We start from the raw sequence: 15,653 nt of genomic DNA, 5'->3' as shown, positions 1-15,653 counted from the left end.
GGAGAACCCTAAAGCTTTCTATATGTATATGAGGAATAAGAGGATGACCAGGGTAGGAATAGAGCCAGTCAAAGGCAGAAGTGGGAAGTTGTGTGTGGACCCTGTGGAGATCGGAGAGATGCTAAACGAATATTTCTCATCTGTTTTCACTCAGGAAAAGGAGAATATTGTAGAGGAGAAGACTGAGTTACGGGCTACTAGAATTGAAAGGATTGAGGTTAGTAAGGAGGAGGTGTTATCAATTCTAGAAGGTGTGAAGGTTGAAGGGGAGCACTGTGCTGTGATGGTCGGGTGTATTGTTGCTTGAGGGGTGCTGTGTGTGGTGTTGTAAAGTGAAGTCTTGCTGAGGGGGTGAAGTGTACAGTAACAAAAACAAAGTTCCTGGAAAAGCTCAGCAGGACTGGCAGCATCTGGGGAGGAGAAAACAGAGTTATTGCTTCGAGTCTGGTGACCCTTCCTCAGAACTCAGTGTATAGTGATTGTCAAGAGTGGACTGGCTGTGGGAGAACAATGTGTAGTGATTTCAAAATGTGTACTTGCTGAGGAAGAGTTGTGTATCATCTACGTAAAGATGAAAAAGATAAAGAAAACCAACAGCCATCTATGTGAAGTGTATATTTGCTGAGGATGAACTGTTTGTCGTGATTGTAAAGTGTATACTTGCCGAGGAAGCTCTCAGTGCAATGATTATGAAATGCATACTTGATGAGGGAGACCTGAGTGTTGTGAGTGTAAAGTACATACTTGCTGAAGGAGAGTTCAAATGTCGCGATTGTTAAGCGTATCCTTGCTGAAGTAGAGATGCATATCGTGATTGTTATGTGTATTACTTGTTGAGGGAGAGCTGTGCGTCCTGCTTGTACAGTGTATACCCGCTGAGAGAAAACTTAAGTGAGTACTTAAAAGGCATCTGGATGGATTCACGAATAGGACATCTCGTCGACATGGACGAGTTGCACCGAAGGATTTGTTCTCTCGCTGTATTCTATACTTGCTGACGAGGAGAAGTATACTATGATTGCGCAGTGAATACCTGCTATGAGAGAGCTTGGTGCACTGGTTCGTTGGTGGAAAGCTGTGTATTGATTGTAAAATGTAAACTTATTTAAGGAGCACACAGTGCAACTGAAAGGAAGCACACAGTCGTAGAGGATGAAGTGTACTCAAATTGCTGTCGATGATCACTTCCCTGCCCCTCCGCAGCGCCTGCGCACTGTGGCTCCGAGACCATGGCACTATCCAAGTAGTTGGGAGGCGAGAGATTGCCCGCTAACCGTTCGGGGATCTCTCAGATAGGCCACATATTTCTCCAGCTTTGCTCGCTGCCCTGTTTGGACAGTAACCTCGGATGGTCAAGCTTTTCTGCTCTTGGTTTCCTTTTTCTCCTGTTTCACGCACTGCTCCTGATGCCGAGGCCTGCCAACGGCGGCGGCTCTCCCCTTACTTTGAGCTCCAGGACTTAGCTCTGAAGAAGCGTGGCCGGCAACAGCAGGTTCTTGACCTCTGGTTCCAGCTGCGACGAATCAGGTGCGGGTGAGGTTTTCAACTTGTTTCGAAGTTAGCGGCGGTTGTGTGGTGCGTGCTTTGGGGGAGGGGGATGTCTCAAGGCGATATTACGACACCCTTTCCAGTGTTCCCTCTCCACAGTCAGCCTTCGTGAAGTGCATCCCCACTATTACCCCAAGCCCTACCTTCGCCACTGTCATTCCCGTCACTGCCTCTCTCCCCGTCACCGTCGTCGTCTCCTCTGCCGCGTATGGTCGGTTACTGCCCCCTTCATGCCTGTCTCACCACCCCCGCCCCCCTGCCATGCCCTTCCCTTTAGAATCTGAGTTAAATGTTACTGTGCATAGAAAGCAGTTTGACTGAAAGAAATGTGGTATATTGTTTATGAATATGGCTCAATCAGTGTTCAAAAGACTAACATTTAGAAAAATTTACTTTGTACCATCTTTGTTTTCATTGGGAATGCCACGTTTATTTCCATCTCTTGTTGAGGTAGTACTGCACCTATTACACTCGTGGTGGTGCTTCAGCAGTAGTGTAGGCTCTGTATCAGTGTCATGATAGTGTATGATTTTGAGGAGATCTTGTTCCTACAAAAGCCCTGCTTTTGTCTTCTGGGGCTCAGGATGCTGTCAGAATAACTAGATGAAATGTATCCCCATGTTTGTACGTAATGAAGTATGTTTATGCAGTTTTAGTATTGGAAACCCTTTTGTTAACTGTAGATCTGAATGAAGCAGTGTAATGAAGTATTTTTCAACTTAAATCCTGCTACTTCAACTTACTTGGTTGGCATTATGTATTTGCATTGTTATTGAGACTATCCAAGATGAAATAATGCAAAATTTACTTTCAGTTGGTAGGATAATTGTTTGGTCATTTGGCACATGTCTACTTTCTATGCATTTGCAAGTGCAGTAAATGTCAACTAAAGTGATTAGTTTGCTGGCTTCTCCTTGCCTCAGGCCACTTTTTCTGAGATAACAAGGTGTAGAGCTGGATGAGCACAGCAGGCCGAGCATGAAAGCTGACGTTTTGGGCCTAGACCCTCCTGTTGGACTTCTCTGCAAATGAAAAATTAGTGTGAAATGCATTTTAAGTAGTACCTTTACTTGCTGCAAAAATATATTAAAAACATCAGCCTGGTCACCTCACATTTGTCCAAATTAAACTCCACGTGTCATTCCTTGGCCCACTGGCCCAATTGATCAAGATCCCAGTGTACTCTTAGGTAAGCTTCTTTTGTGTCCATGATACCACAAGTTTTGGCGTCATCTACAAATTTACTAACCATGCTCCTATATTCTCATCCAGATCATTCACACAAATAATGAGCAGTGGTGGACCCCGCACCGATCTGTGCAGCACACTACTGGTCACAGTCTCCATTCTGAAGAACAACGCTTTGCCCCCACGCTCTGTCTCCTACTGTTGCCCCCATTTTATATCCATTGGCTAGCTCGCCCTGAACCCCATATGATCTAATCTTACTGACCAGTCTACCATGCAGAGCCTTGTCAAATGCCTTGCTCAAGTCCGTGTAAAAAATGTCTACCACTCTGCTTTCATCTGTCGTCTTGGTTGCTTCTTCAAAAAAAGTTCAAACAAGTTTGTGAGACATGAATCCCCATGCACAAAACCATGCTGACTCTCCCTAATCAGCCCTTGCCTTTCCAAATGCGTGTAGATCCTGTCTCTGAGAATCTTTTCCAACAACTTATCCACCACTGATGTAAGGCTATGTTCTCTGGTTTTTCCTTCCAATGTTTGTTAAATAATGACACAACAATAGCTACCCTCCAGTCTTCTGACATTTCACCTGTGACAGTCAATGATACAGATATTTCTGCGAGGGGCCTCACAGTTTCTTCCTAACTTTTCACAGCGTCCCGGGGATTTATTTACCTGTATGCATTTTAAGACCTCCAGCACCTCTTGTTCTATAATGTGGACTACTTTCAAGACATCATGGTTTATTTTCCCCAGTTCCCTAGGTTCCATGTCCTTCTCCACAGTAAGTACTGCCACAAAATATTCATTTGAAGGATCTTACCGATTTATATCCATAGATGGCTTTGTTGATCTTTAAGAGGCCCTATTCTCCCCTTCGGTACTCTTTTGCCCTTAATATACTTGTAGAATCTCTTTGGGTTCTTCTTAACCTTATTTGTCAAAGCTATTTCATGACCTTTTTTTTGCCGCCCTGATTTCTCTCGAGTACTCCTACACCTTCACATTCTTGATGGATTCACTTCATCTGAGCTGTCTATGCTTGACGTACGGAGATCGAAGGAACTGCCGATGCTGGAGAATCTGAGATAACACGGTGTGAAGCTGGATGAACACAGCAGGCCAAGCAGCATCAGAGGAGATTTTTCTGAAGAAGGGTCCCGACTCGAAACACCAAGCTTTCCTGCTCCTCTGATTATGCTTGGCCTGCTGTGTTCATCCAGCTTCACACCGTGTTATCTATGCCTGACATATGCCGCGTTTTTCTTGGCCAGAGTCTCAATATTACTGGTTATTCAGTGTTTCCTACTTCTGCCAGCCTTGCACTTCTCGCTAACAGGAATGTGCAATCCCTGAATTCTCATTAGCTTACTTTTGAAAGCCTCCCTGTGCCAGGCAATTATTAACTGTCAAAAGTGGAAAGCCACATTAGCTGGGTAAAATAAGCATAGATTTGTTAATTCACATTTTGTTTCTCTAACAACATGTTTGAGTCTTTTCACAAAGTATTGGGATAGGTGAGAGTAATGCACAAGATGAAGCATACATTAACTTCCAAAGGGAATTAGTTGAGGTACTGCACAACAGATTTGAGAGTAAAATTACATTTGTGGAATTAAATGGACATATGGATCAACATGTTTATGAAATTAATTTGGTGACAGGACACAGAACAATAATGAAGTGTTTTGAACTGTAAGGAAGTTTGCCAGCACTTGGTGTAAAGTAAACTCTCTTCCCCAGGGAGCAATAGAGACAGGATAATTGAATGTCTTTAAGGCTGATTGAGAAGGGAGCTAAAGGTGTGGGTCTAGATGGGTAACTAAAGGCAGGGGTCAGATTGGCCATGATTTTATCAAATTGCAGCGCAGGCTTGAGGGACTGAATGGAATACTACGCTTCGCTTCTGTTTTCTGCTTTTATTTATTCTTTCTGTACCTAGCATAAAATTTGGTTTTCGGGGCACAGTTTCAACATCTGCGGACAGCAAAAAACATTTTCTCAGAATTGTGAGCTGAGGAAGCCAATTTAAAAGAACATAAATAAACAAGTTCATGGATTGGCAAGCATCTTGACAGATGAAATATAATGCTGAGAACTGTGAAGTGATTCATTTCGGTGGGAAGAATGACGGGAAGAAATAAAAGTCAAGTATAAATAGTACAAATCTAAAGCGTGTTCAGGGGCATGGAGACCTGTGATACACACGCACAAATCATTGAATCATTGGTGTTATAGGAAGAATGTACTTTAAAAACAGAGGTTCTCATGGGCTTTATCAAAAGAATCTTAGAGTGCAAAAGAACAAATTGCACTAAACATGTAAAAAAACATGCTTTAGGGTCGAAGGCATCAGAGATGGTGCAATGAAGATTCACAGGAATGAACCAAGCATGGAAATATTCAGTTCTTGCAGTAGAAGTGGGTCAAAAATGGAAATTGCTAGAGGAATTCAGCAGGTCTGGCAGCATCAGTGGAGAGAAAGCAGAGTTAATGTCTAGAGTCCAGTTGCTCTTCTGCTTTCTGTCCACAGATGCTGCCAGACCTGCAGAGATCCTCCAGCAATTTCTGTTTTTCTTTCAAATTTCTGGCATCTGCAGTTTGTTATATTTCAGAGAGGTATTCCCCTTTGAAAATAAGAGGTCTGAATTAAAATTCAAGAAGTATTGAAAATTGGATGAGATCTGGTCAAAGTAGATCGAGTGACAGTACTCACCATAACAGACCGGACAGTATGGATTCTGAGTGGAGTGGAGTAGCCTCGCTTCACCAGAGGCTCCACGGATGATGTTGCTGAGCATGGTGATGGAATGTCTGAAAAACAGGCCAGCTCAGTGAGCAGGTCAACAACCTCAAAAATCAGTTTCTTTTCAATATTCATTGGACAAGCGTATGGACGTACATGGAATATAGTGTAGGTTAGATGGGCTTCAGATCGGTATGACAGGTCGGCACATCGAGGGCCGAAGGGCCTGTACTGTGCTGTAATGTTCAATGTTCTATGAACTGGTCCCAAGGGTGGAAGATACTGACATGAGATAATTTACAGAAAAAAATGACAGCCTGAGGAAAAATCGTTTTATGTAGCTGGTATGACCTGGAATTCACTCTTTATGGTGCAGTAGACGCTAATGTAGTTGCAGCATTCTGAAGAGAATTAAACCATTAGCTGGAAACGGGGAAAAAAAGAGGATAATCGAGAAGAGACAGAGGAGTCTTATATTTCTGTCTCTGCATTCAATACATTTTATTTACAACATGTTGGCCAGCAGTTAATTTTTGGGTAACAAGCGCTTTAGCATAATTCCTTGTGTGAGGAACCAAATGAAATGGAAATACTTTAAATACAGCTTTACACTATTTTTAATCTTCTCAAAATATCAGAGTGGATACTGTAGTGGTTAGCTGGTTACCATTGTGAAAATTTCCAGTTACAGATTTCTTTTGAGTAACACAATGAGGAAGCTATTCGAGTCGTAGCTTGTGTAAGTTTAGGGAGATATTTGCATTGTTGCAAGAGCTGTCCCTGTGTCTGAGTTAGTGCATCGAGTAGTGGAGCGATATTCTTTTGTAGTTTCATCTATTACGTAATGGAATACAGTTTTAATAAACCCTTTGTTTAAAAGGGAAAGAAGTTATGGGTAGTACTGTTTATTCAAAATCAATATAAGAACTAGGAGCAGGAGTAGGAAATTCAATGATTGTATGTCTCAATTAGATCTCCCCTTATTCTTCTAAACCTCTTGAATAGGTCCAACTGCTCAATTATTCAAAAGATAAACTGCTCACTTCTGGAATTCATCTCGTGAAGCTTCTCTGAACTGCCTCCTCTGCAACTACATTCCTACTCAAGCCTGCTCTGCTCTTCAATATGATCATGGCTGATCTCATCTTGACCTCAATTCGGCTTTCCTACCCACGCCCCATTAACCTTCAACCACCTACCTACGGAGCCTGGCCTTGACTGGGAGCCACCTGGTGGGAGCTGGCCATGTGAGCCTTGTCCTGCAGTGACAGCAGATTGTGTGTGGGCTAGAGCGACATCGGCGGCGAGAGTGGAATGGCAACATGATGGCAGCCTAGTGATTGGAGTAGTGCCTGCACCATTGTAGACATGGGGCTTGGTACTCTGAGATCTAGACTTCTGTTTTCTTGCTTACCTTTTGACTCTATTAAATCTTTTAATTCTGGGTTTTGTAGCAAGTTGGCGCCAGTGAACAGTGTCTTTGTGAACTTTTTTCCATACTTATGTATTTCTATCCTTTGCACATGTAACAAATAAATAAATCTAAATTTTATATTTGCAGCAATGCTTTCTCCTTATCTCCATCCTAAGTGATTTACCCCAAATCCTCAGACTCTGACCCATGTCATTAAATGATCATAGCAACATTATTGAGTTTAATGTCAGAGATAAAAATCGGATACTAGAATTTTGGATTTAAATAAGGCATTAAGCATTCCGTTTTCCTATTTGCGTTTTCCAGTGAGGACCTATCCACAAAATTTAATGAAGACTGTGTTTGGCTTTCCCAATTACCTTGACTTTTGCCCTTGCATTGTTTGGCATGAATGGTCCGTAAGGGTGATTCATTGGCACTCATGAGGCTCCCCTCCATTGTTCAGGTTGTGAGCTTTCAGGGCCTAGTGCTGTGCAGTTTTGGCCCCCAGACTGTCTTTAATTCACCCGTCCATCAGTGGTTGCATGTTTGGTTAGAATGGTGAGGGGGTTGAGTCCAATTATATGGCGAAGTACTCCCCAGATAACAACCAGGAGATGTTTCTCATACTGAGAAACTGTGCTCCATTGGGGATACAAGTCGGCAGACGTAGGTCACCGGTCTGAGTGTCCTGTAGTACTCACTAAGAATTTGGCTGTGAGGGTAGTGTCTCTCTTGAAAAAATGGGAAGTCCTGGTCTGATATCTGTAGTATGGAAGCCTTTACTGGTGCCAGTTTTAATTGTGAGACAGCTTGCTGCTTGGTCTGTTCGCGGGAAAACATCCTTTATCAACATGTTTGATAGTGGGGAGGGTTTTGCAAAACCATCTTTGTGATTCCAGCAGTATCCAACAAGGCAACAAGCTTACATCTGTGAGTAAGGGGAAGTATGCTATAGACTCGATGTGCTTCTTTACTATCTTTTGTTTCCCTTCCCCTGGGTCACAATGGTGTCCAGATAAGAGCCCTATGACTTCACAATCTGGGCTTTCTTCAGGTTCACTTTAACTGTAATGAGGTGAGTAGTTGGAGGTGCTCTGATTTGGTATCTGTCTTTAGGAGGAGGTTGCCCATGTATTGAAATCAGGCACTCGGACTGTGAAAAATCTACTAACCCTTTGGCCAGTTGTTGATGAAAGATGGATAGAGAATTATGGAAGCCTTAAGGCAAACAAATCCAAACTTGTATTGTCACTGCTTGTTGAGAGAATAGACCAAAATCTGTTGCTAATGTCCAGCACAGTGAAATATTTGGCTTCTGTGGCTTGTTTCTTTATGATTTTTGGCGCTGGTTGCTACTGTTGGTTCTGTGGTAGGTGTTTTTCTTTCGAAGCTACTAGTGGTCAAAGCAGCCATCTGATATCTCATCTGCAAGTTTTGAGAAGTTGTTGATGGTGGCTACTGGGCTCAGGATTTCCTGTTACAGGAGGCTATTTGTGACATGGGAAATATCCTCTTGTATTGCTTCTGAGGTTTTGGGTTAGGACCATCTATATCTCCCCTATCATTCTAATGTAGTCATTTCTGCAGTTTGCAAAAGGCTTCAGTGTGCTTGGTAAGAATCCCCAGTGGCTCAGGCTGACTGATTATTTCTGCGGGTTTAAACCTCAATATTTCCCAGGGTGCAAATCCTGTCTACAGATCTCCCTGTGGAGATTTCTTACGGACTCGCCTGCATCGGGCATTTGCCATAAGCAGCATTTTGGGGGGTCAAATGACAGATTGCATTTCTGCACAACATCTGTGCCCAGGATATTTTCTTCCTCTGGGTGGAGTTTGACCAGTATAGGTTTTGGGTTGTGAGAGTACCTGCAGTGTCCAAGAGGAACTCCGATCTGGTGGCTTCTGGAATTGCCTTCTACTAAGTGTTGCCCTGCACTATCCCATCTGGCATTGCATACCTGTTTCAGTGAGGCTGTCACCATGGTGCTACAGGTCTGACTGGGCGTGTAAGTTGTAAGGGGCTGTGGTATCCCCTATGGGGCTATCACTGCTTGAACTATAGTGAATGGGGTGCCCCTTTGCCTATTTTGGTGACTGGTGGTTACTTGGTTCATTGGGCAGAAATTGGGGTTTGGGTTCTTTAGAGAAGGAATGTGGAGTTGGGGATAATGAGGGCATTGTAGTTATTGGCATATCAAGGTTTTTCCTCCGTTATGTTCTCTCAGTCCTCCTCATACCTGTCTTCTGTCTGCAGCCCTAAAGAAGCATACATTTTCTCCTTCTAGATTGTAAATTGGGGCTATCTAGTTTTATTTGGCATATAGCCATGACCGCCACCTGCAAATCACTATATTTCTTGGCTAGCTCAGTCACTGTTCTTTGGGCTATGTCATGGATCGCATGCTGTTACCCTTGGTTGACGTTCTCTCCCTGGACGTGAAACTGCCCCGTGTGCAACACATTTGCTGGTTGCTGTTCCTGCTCTTAAATTTTTGCCTGCATTCTCTTGATTCTGTTCTTTGCAGTACTGAGCTCTTCTTGAAGTTTTACATTTTCAAATTCTCTCCCTTTTACTTGTTCCATACAACTGGTATCGCTATGGCCTTACTTAGTTTGGGGATGTGCTGATCTAACTCCTTGTGCACTCCGTCCCAAAGATTTTGTGCTTTGGATCTCAGATCTGATAATAGCTTAGCACAGTATTTGGCCCGCTTGGGCTACTTCCTATTCAGATATTTCCTTTGGGGGTTACTTCCACTCTGAGCAGTCTGCCATTGTTCCACTCTCCGGTTCTTCTAGGGTTCATCCAAGTGGGAGGGAAATTACTAGAATTAGGGATCTAGCTTAACCTAAATTCTTAATGTGCAAGGGATAAGTGATTGGCTCCCTCCCAAGGCTGACTTGCAGAATTTTCCCTTTTTCCTTGATTAGCCTTAATTTAAAGCTGTGCTGTTTTATTTGTCTCGCTTCACAGACCTGCCATGTCACTTACTGGTCAGTTGCCTCTATCCCCAATCACCACTTGAATCGTGGCCCTCACTTGGGGCAGCTGCCCTCTTAAGTCAGGCTCAGGCTGGATATTCAGGATTGAGGCAGGTGAGAGTCGACTTAAGAGTAACAGTTGGCCACTTCTTACTGAAGATCATCTAAAGATGCCAATGTTGCCTGTGCTTTGGGCACTTTGAACAGTTTCTTTGTACAGGTACACTTGTTTTAATCGTGTTCTACATTTGAGATAAATGAAGGGGTCAGAGTTGACCTGCAATTCAATGCGATTTTATTGACAAACTAAATGAAAGACACAAAAGGGGCCACATGGCCCAATATTATTTAAAACCCTGCTCTTATGCTATTAAAGGGAAATGATGGCCTAGTGGTATTATTAAACTACTAGTCCAAAGACCCAGGTAATATCCTGGGGATGTGGGTTTGAATCCTGCTATGATGGATGTTGGAATTTGAATTAATTTTCAATGTAAAAAAAAATCCGGAATTAAAAGTCAAATGATGACCATGAATCCACAGTCGATTGTCAGAAAAGCCCATTTGGTTTACTAATGTCCTTTTAGGGAAGGAAGCTGCCATCCTTGCATGGTTTGGCCTATGTGTAACTTAAGATCCACACCCATGTGGTTAACTCTTAAACTGCCCTCTGGGTAGTTACGGATGGGCAATAAATGCTGGTCTAGCCAGTGAGGCCCTCATTTCATGAATGAATAATAAAAAAGCTTCCCAATTATTATGTTAATTACTGTACTAATCACAATGTTAAGTATTCGTCTTTATAGTCCCTATCTAAACTACTACTGGTTACCAGATTAGGACCAGGCACTATGATTGCATTTCAACTTAGCCAGGCTGTGAACTTGGCAAAGGTTGATCTTATTCGTGGTTGTTTTGGCACTTTTCTTTTTAGTTGGTTGGAACTCCACTGCTGGGTGAGGTTGAGTCTTCGCTGAGAGAATGACCCCCAGGTGTCGCTGCTCAACCCTTCTTGCTGCATCCAGTGTTGCCTAGTACTCAGCCAATTGATATTCCCGGTCACGGTAATGGCATCCAATGGATCACCTGATGAAAGATACCAGGGTTGCCCTCTGTGTCCATCCCAGATGTGTCAAGTTGACACTCCCTCTCCCACACGTGCATAGCAGGAGCCCGGGGCTATAACAAGTCTGGTCTGTAAGGAGGCTGCTCTTCATACCTCAGTGTTGAAACCAGTCTTCATTTTCCAAGGCAAATCTGGACTTCTCTTTACCTGTTTTTGTCTTGTGTGGATGCCTAGTGCTTGATGTCCTGAAAGTCTCATCAGCTCCTCAAAATTTGCTCATTCTGTTTTAGGGCCTAACCATTCAGACCCTGAGCTATCTGGCTAGAGTATTACATCTGTGTAGCCCAATAATGTATGTAAAGTTATAAAAAAATTTCCTTGCTCCTGTATTCTGCACCCCGGCTAATGAGGACGAGTATCCCTGTCTACCTATGCTGACATCTCTAGGGGTAAATGGACTTTTACACCAAGGTCTCTTTGTTCGTCCGGACTCCACAGAACCTACCATTCGTTGTGGATATCCTTCCCTTAGATCTCCCGAAATGCAACACCTCACACTTATGAGTAATAAACTCCTGCCATGGCTCCGCCCATTTTACCAGCTGATTGGTATCAGACTGTAGCCTGAGACTATCCTCCTCACTCACCTCACGATTATTTGTGGTGTAATCTGCATGCTAACTATGACTTCTACATTCATACCTAAGTTGATAATATACATAATTGGTACTGAAGACTGCCCTTTACAGACAGTGCTGGGACCTCCTGACTGAAAGCTGTCGCTCTTCATTTGATTTGATGGAGGTCCGTTGAGAATGTTGACCATCTTTGTTCCTCTGTGTCTATTCTAAACAGTAAGGCAATGCAAGTCAATTTTGAACACTATGACACCGAGTGAAGAGCCTGGAAATGTAGCCTGACCCAGTCAATGAGTTGGGTACATGCCCTGGCTATAAGGAGGCCTTGCTGCAGCATTACAGTGATATTAGCCAGTGCCACCTGAGGTGTATCATTGAGATGCTAAAGAGCCCTGTCAATGAATCAGATGTGCCTTGAGGGGCCTTGGCAGCTGTCACGTGTTAGATATCACAGAACATGGGGTGCATTTGGCCGAAGACCTGGAGCATGCCCTGAGATGTTGGTGCTCCACTGTTTTTTCTGGTGGGCCTTCGGAGAGAACCCACTCTGGTTCTGGACAAGGATCACTGGATCCAAAACATTGACTTTGATTTCCTTTCACAGATGCTGCCAGACTTGCTGAGTTTTTCCAGCAGTTTCTGGTTTCTTGTTGAGTTTTCTCAACATCTTGCTTTTTTGACTGACAGATTTGGTAAGATAGAAAGCTAAATTTTAATGAGGTAATTTGAGCTGTCACGTATTTGACAAACTTTGATTACCATAAGCAACTTGTGTTGCCTAGCAAGAATCACGCCATGGCATGAGTAGGGGAAAAAAGAATACAAGATGGAACGAGATGCTCCCAACATCAAAATGGATCTTGCCAGATTTATTGTCTAATCCTGCCCCACACATCTGGCCATAGTCCATGTCGTTCAGGCTCCTAGAATAATCTGTCAATAGTTAGATGGCTTGAATCTAAGCTAAGTTACCCAGACCTAAAACTGGAAATATCCATTAAAATGTCTCTTGCATGACAAGATTCTTAATCCTTGCATGTATATTATCAGAAGAATCTCGTTTTTTTTTAACCCCTCAGAATCAGAGGAACTACTGAGGGTGCTGCTGTTCTCACTGTTGTGGATGTTTAGAGTTCCTGTTGTATTGCATACAGCAGTTGCTAGCACAGTGATGATTGAAGTGATTGATTGGTTGTACCCCTTTTGCTGCCTACATCATATGATTTAAAGGATAACATTATCGACAGAGTGCCATAAGCTTGACCTGATGATTTTTCCTCCAATGGTGTTAAATACACTGAGAATTTTTTTGCTTTCTGGCAAATCGGAGTCTTCAAAACCTTCTCTTCAAGCTGGCTTTCTCTACAATGGGTGGCAGGGCTTGCCAAAATAGCTGCCACAGCTCCTGCTATTACAGCATGTTCTAACCATAAATTCTGTCTCTGACGGATCAATGAGATTGGGAGAGAGGAAACTGATGAGTGGAGTTGCTGGAGCAGGTGAGAATAAGAAAGTGATTGAGAGACTGGAGGCACAGTGGCTCACCAATTCTGTCTCCCAGACATGGAGCAGCATTTCTCTTAGTTATCGTTCTGGTCATTGAGTTTTCATGGGCTTTTTGGGGACCCTGGAGGCAAATTTACCTTTGCTATGTTTAAGCCCTCAGAGCCTGCATTGCCATTTAATAAGATCATGTTTGATCCTCAACCTCGATTCTGAACCTCCCACAGGTAAGTTTTAATGTTGTGATATTTGTGACAAGTTCTGGTCAGAGACTGCATCTGCTGAGTAATAGAGATCATCTGTAACCAGTCCGAAGAGATGAAAAACCATATTTCTATTTGAGGCAAATGATTTCATACTGTGCTGCCCTTTTTTGAGTTTTTTGAACTTCAGGCATTCATCGTAAATGTGCTGTGGCCAAACTCTCAGATTTAGTAAACAGTTTGCCATTATCATAAGATAACAAAGTGTGAAGCTGGATGAACACAGCAGGCTAAGCAGCATCTTAGCAGTTTTTGTGCTCCTGAGATGCTGCTTGGCCTGCTGTGTTCATCCAGCTTCACACTTTGTTATCTTGGATTCTCTATCATCTGCAGTTCACATTATCTCAGCTCACCATTATTGTTTGATTGCAGCTCGAGAGTTCTTCAGTAGAACATAGAACTACTAGAACGCTCTCTGTCACAACAGTTCTTTAATGAATAATGTACTCTAATTCTTCTTGAGGTTAGTCAGTGAACAAAGAAGTTTGCAGATTGAAAAAGTCATTTGGTAAGAGTTTGAATTTGAAGATGTTGAAGGTGAATAATGAATAAAACGGCAAATTTTTTTTTGTAAAACACCAACTCTCCATTGACTTTATTTTGGAGGCAGACATGAATTGAAGATAATTATTCAACAATATTAAAAGCAGGACAGTTAATTTCAGATATTTAGTAGAAAACTGTGGAAAGGTCATAAATATAGTACTGCATTGAAGGCTCTAGAGCAAAATTCCATTGGTGGCCAACAAGTAACTTTCTGCTTACTGCACACGGCAGAAAAGACGTAATGAGAAGTCTGGCTGGAAGCAGTCTTTTGTGATCTTGGAGGAATTATTGGATGTATCTTACCTATAAACTCAGTAACTATGAAATAATGATTTTTTTTTACCCTTCCTCATGTCGAAGAATGGCTTCCATTGGAATCTATTCTAGCAAATGGCCATCAGATAGATCAGAACAAATAATTTGCGGGGTTTGAAAATAGTCGATGAAATCAGTGACTGGTTGTTGCTTGAAATAAGGCTTGCAGATAACTTTGCATAGCATGCTTGGTGTCCCTCCAAAGATATACTGCGAAATTTGATTTGCATCCCCCTCTTTCTGTTTATAGCTGCCCCTTATTGTGGGTAACACTAAAGTGTGATCTGGTGCTCACTTTAATATTGTCATATTATCATTCATTCCAAGTATACTTGCTGTTATTGTTTACGCTACATACAGGGTTTGTCTAGTTTGTCCCCTGCACATGTTCTTTCTATGTGACTGCTGGAATCATTTTATGAATTGATTTGACCTGTCCTTTCTTTGTCGCAAACATTCGCTGCTTTTGAACATTCTGCTTGTTTGACATATTTTCACTTGCTCACAACCTTGCACAAATTTTTTCTTTTGTTTATGCTTCCGGTCTTCCTCAAGGACATTCTCTGCCTAGTCCATTTTTACTTTTACACTTGGATGGCAGCCCTTTCTCTTATGTTTCTCTGTGTTCTTGAAGCTTACTGTTTTGGTTTCCTCTTTTATCTGTCTGGGATTGCTTTTGCTCTGACAGACTGTTCAACCACTCTTCATCTAATGCAGTCAGAAAAAATGTATTTAAATTTTGGTTATCTGTAAACAACTTGGTTGTCGTCCCCGGGTTACTGTGTGTGTGAAGAATTGCAAGCTTTTATCTTTTGAGTGCCAAATTTTATGCATAAAACAAACATGACAGCTTCCATATATCGTGACTTACAGTAGATAGTTTTGTGGTGGAACTTTTTAAAAGTTTGCCTGCAAAATCTTATTTATAATGAACAGTTGGGGCAACATGGGGGATCAGCGGTTAACACTGCTACCTCACTGTGCCAGGAACCAGTGCTCGATTCCAGCCTCTGGTGATTGTGCAACTCCACACAGACATTCTCTCCGTGCCTGTGTTGGTTACCTCTGGGTGATCGGTTTCCTCCCATAGTCTAGAGATGTGCAAGTTTGATGGATTGGCCATACTAAATTGTCCATTGTGTTCAAGGATGTGGGTATTAGATCGATTAGCCATGGGAAATGCAGGGTTACGGGGGTAGGGCAGGAAGGAGAGTCTAGTTGGGATGATCTTCAGAACGTCAGTGTGGCCTTGATGAGACGAGTGACCTTTTACGCTGTAGGGATTCTATGAAAACAATGCACACAACTGTGAATGCTGGAAATCTGAACTGAAAACAGACGTTACTGGAGACACTCAGCACATGAGGCATCATCCATTGAGAGAAAATGGTGTTAATGTTTCAAGTCCTGTGACTCTTCTTCAGAATTGATAGCATCTCCT

The 15,653-nt window shown here is 42.5% G+C and overlaps 1 protein-coding gene across 3 annotated transcripts in view; it reads left to right on the top strand.

Annotated features, from left to right (window-relative positions):
- The first annotated feature begins 821 nt into the window (after positions 1 to 821).
- fam135a (family with sequence similarity 135 member A) overlaps positions 822 to 15,653 on the top strand; it is a 208,536-nt gene continuing 193,704 nt past the window's right edge. For 2 of the 3 annotated variants that reach the window (XM_059645496.1, XM_059645499.1), the window contains exon 1: positions 822 to 1,527. The gene's annotated coding sequence lies outside the window, so the exon portion shown is untranslated. Of the gene's footprint in view, positions 1,534 to 15,653 lie in introns of all 3 variants that reach the window. The other variant, XM_059645497.1, reaches the window with a different exon arrangement.

The sequence above is a fragment of the Stegostoma tigrinum genome, chromosome 4 (assembly GCF_030684315.1).
Source record: "Stegostoma tigrinum isolate sSteTig4 chromosome 4, sSteTig4.hap1, whole genome shotgun sequence".
Classification (NCBI taxonomy): Eukaryota; Metazoa; Chordata; class Chondrichthyes; order Orectolobiformes; family Stegostomatidae; genus Stegostoma; species Stegostoma tigrinum.
Note: the sequence above shows the minus strand (reverse complement) of the source record. Positions and strands in the feature narration are given on the sequence as shown.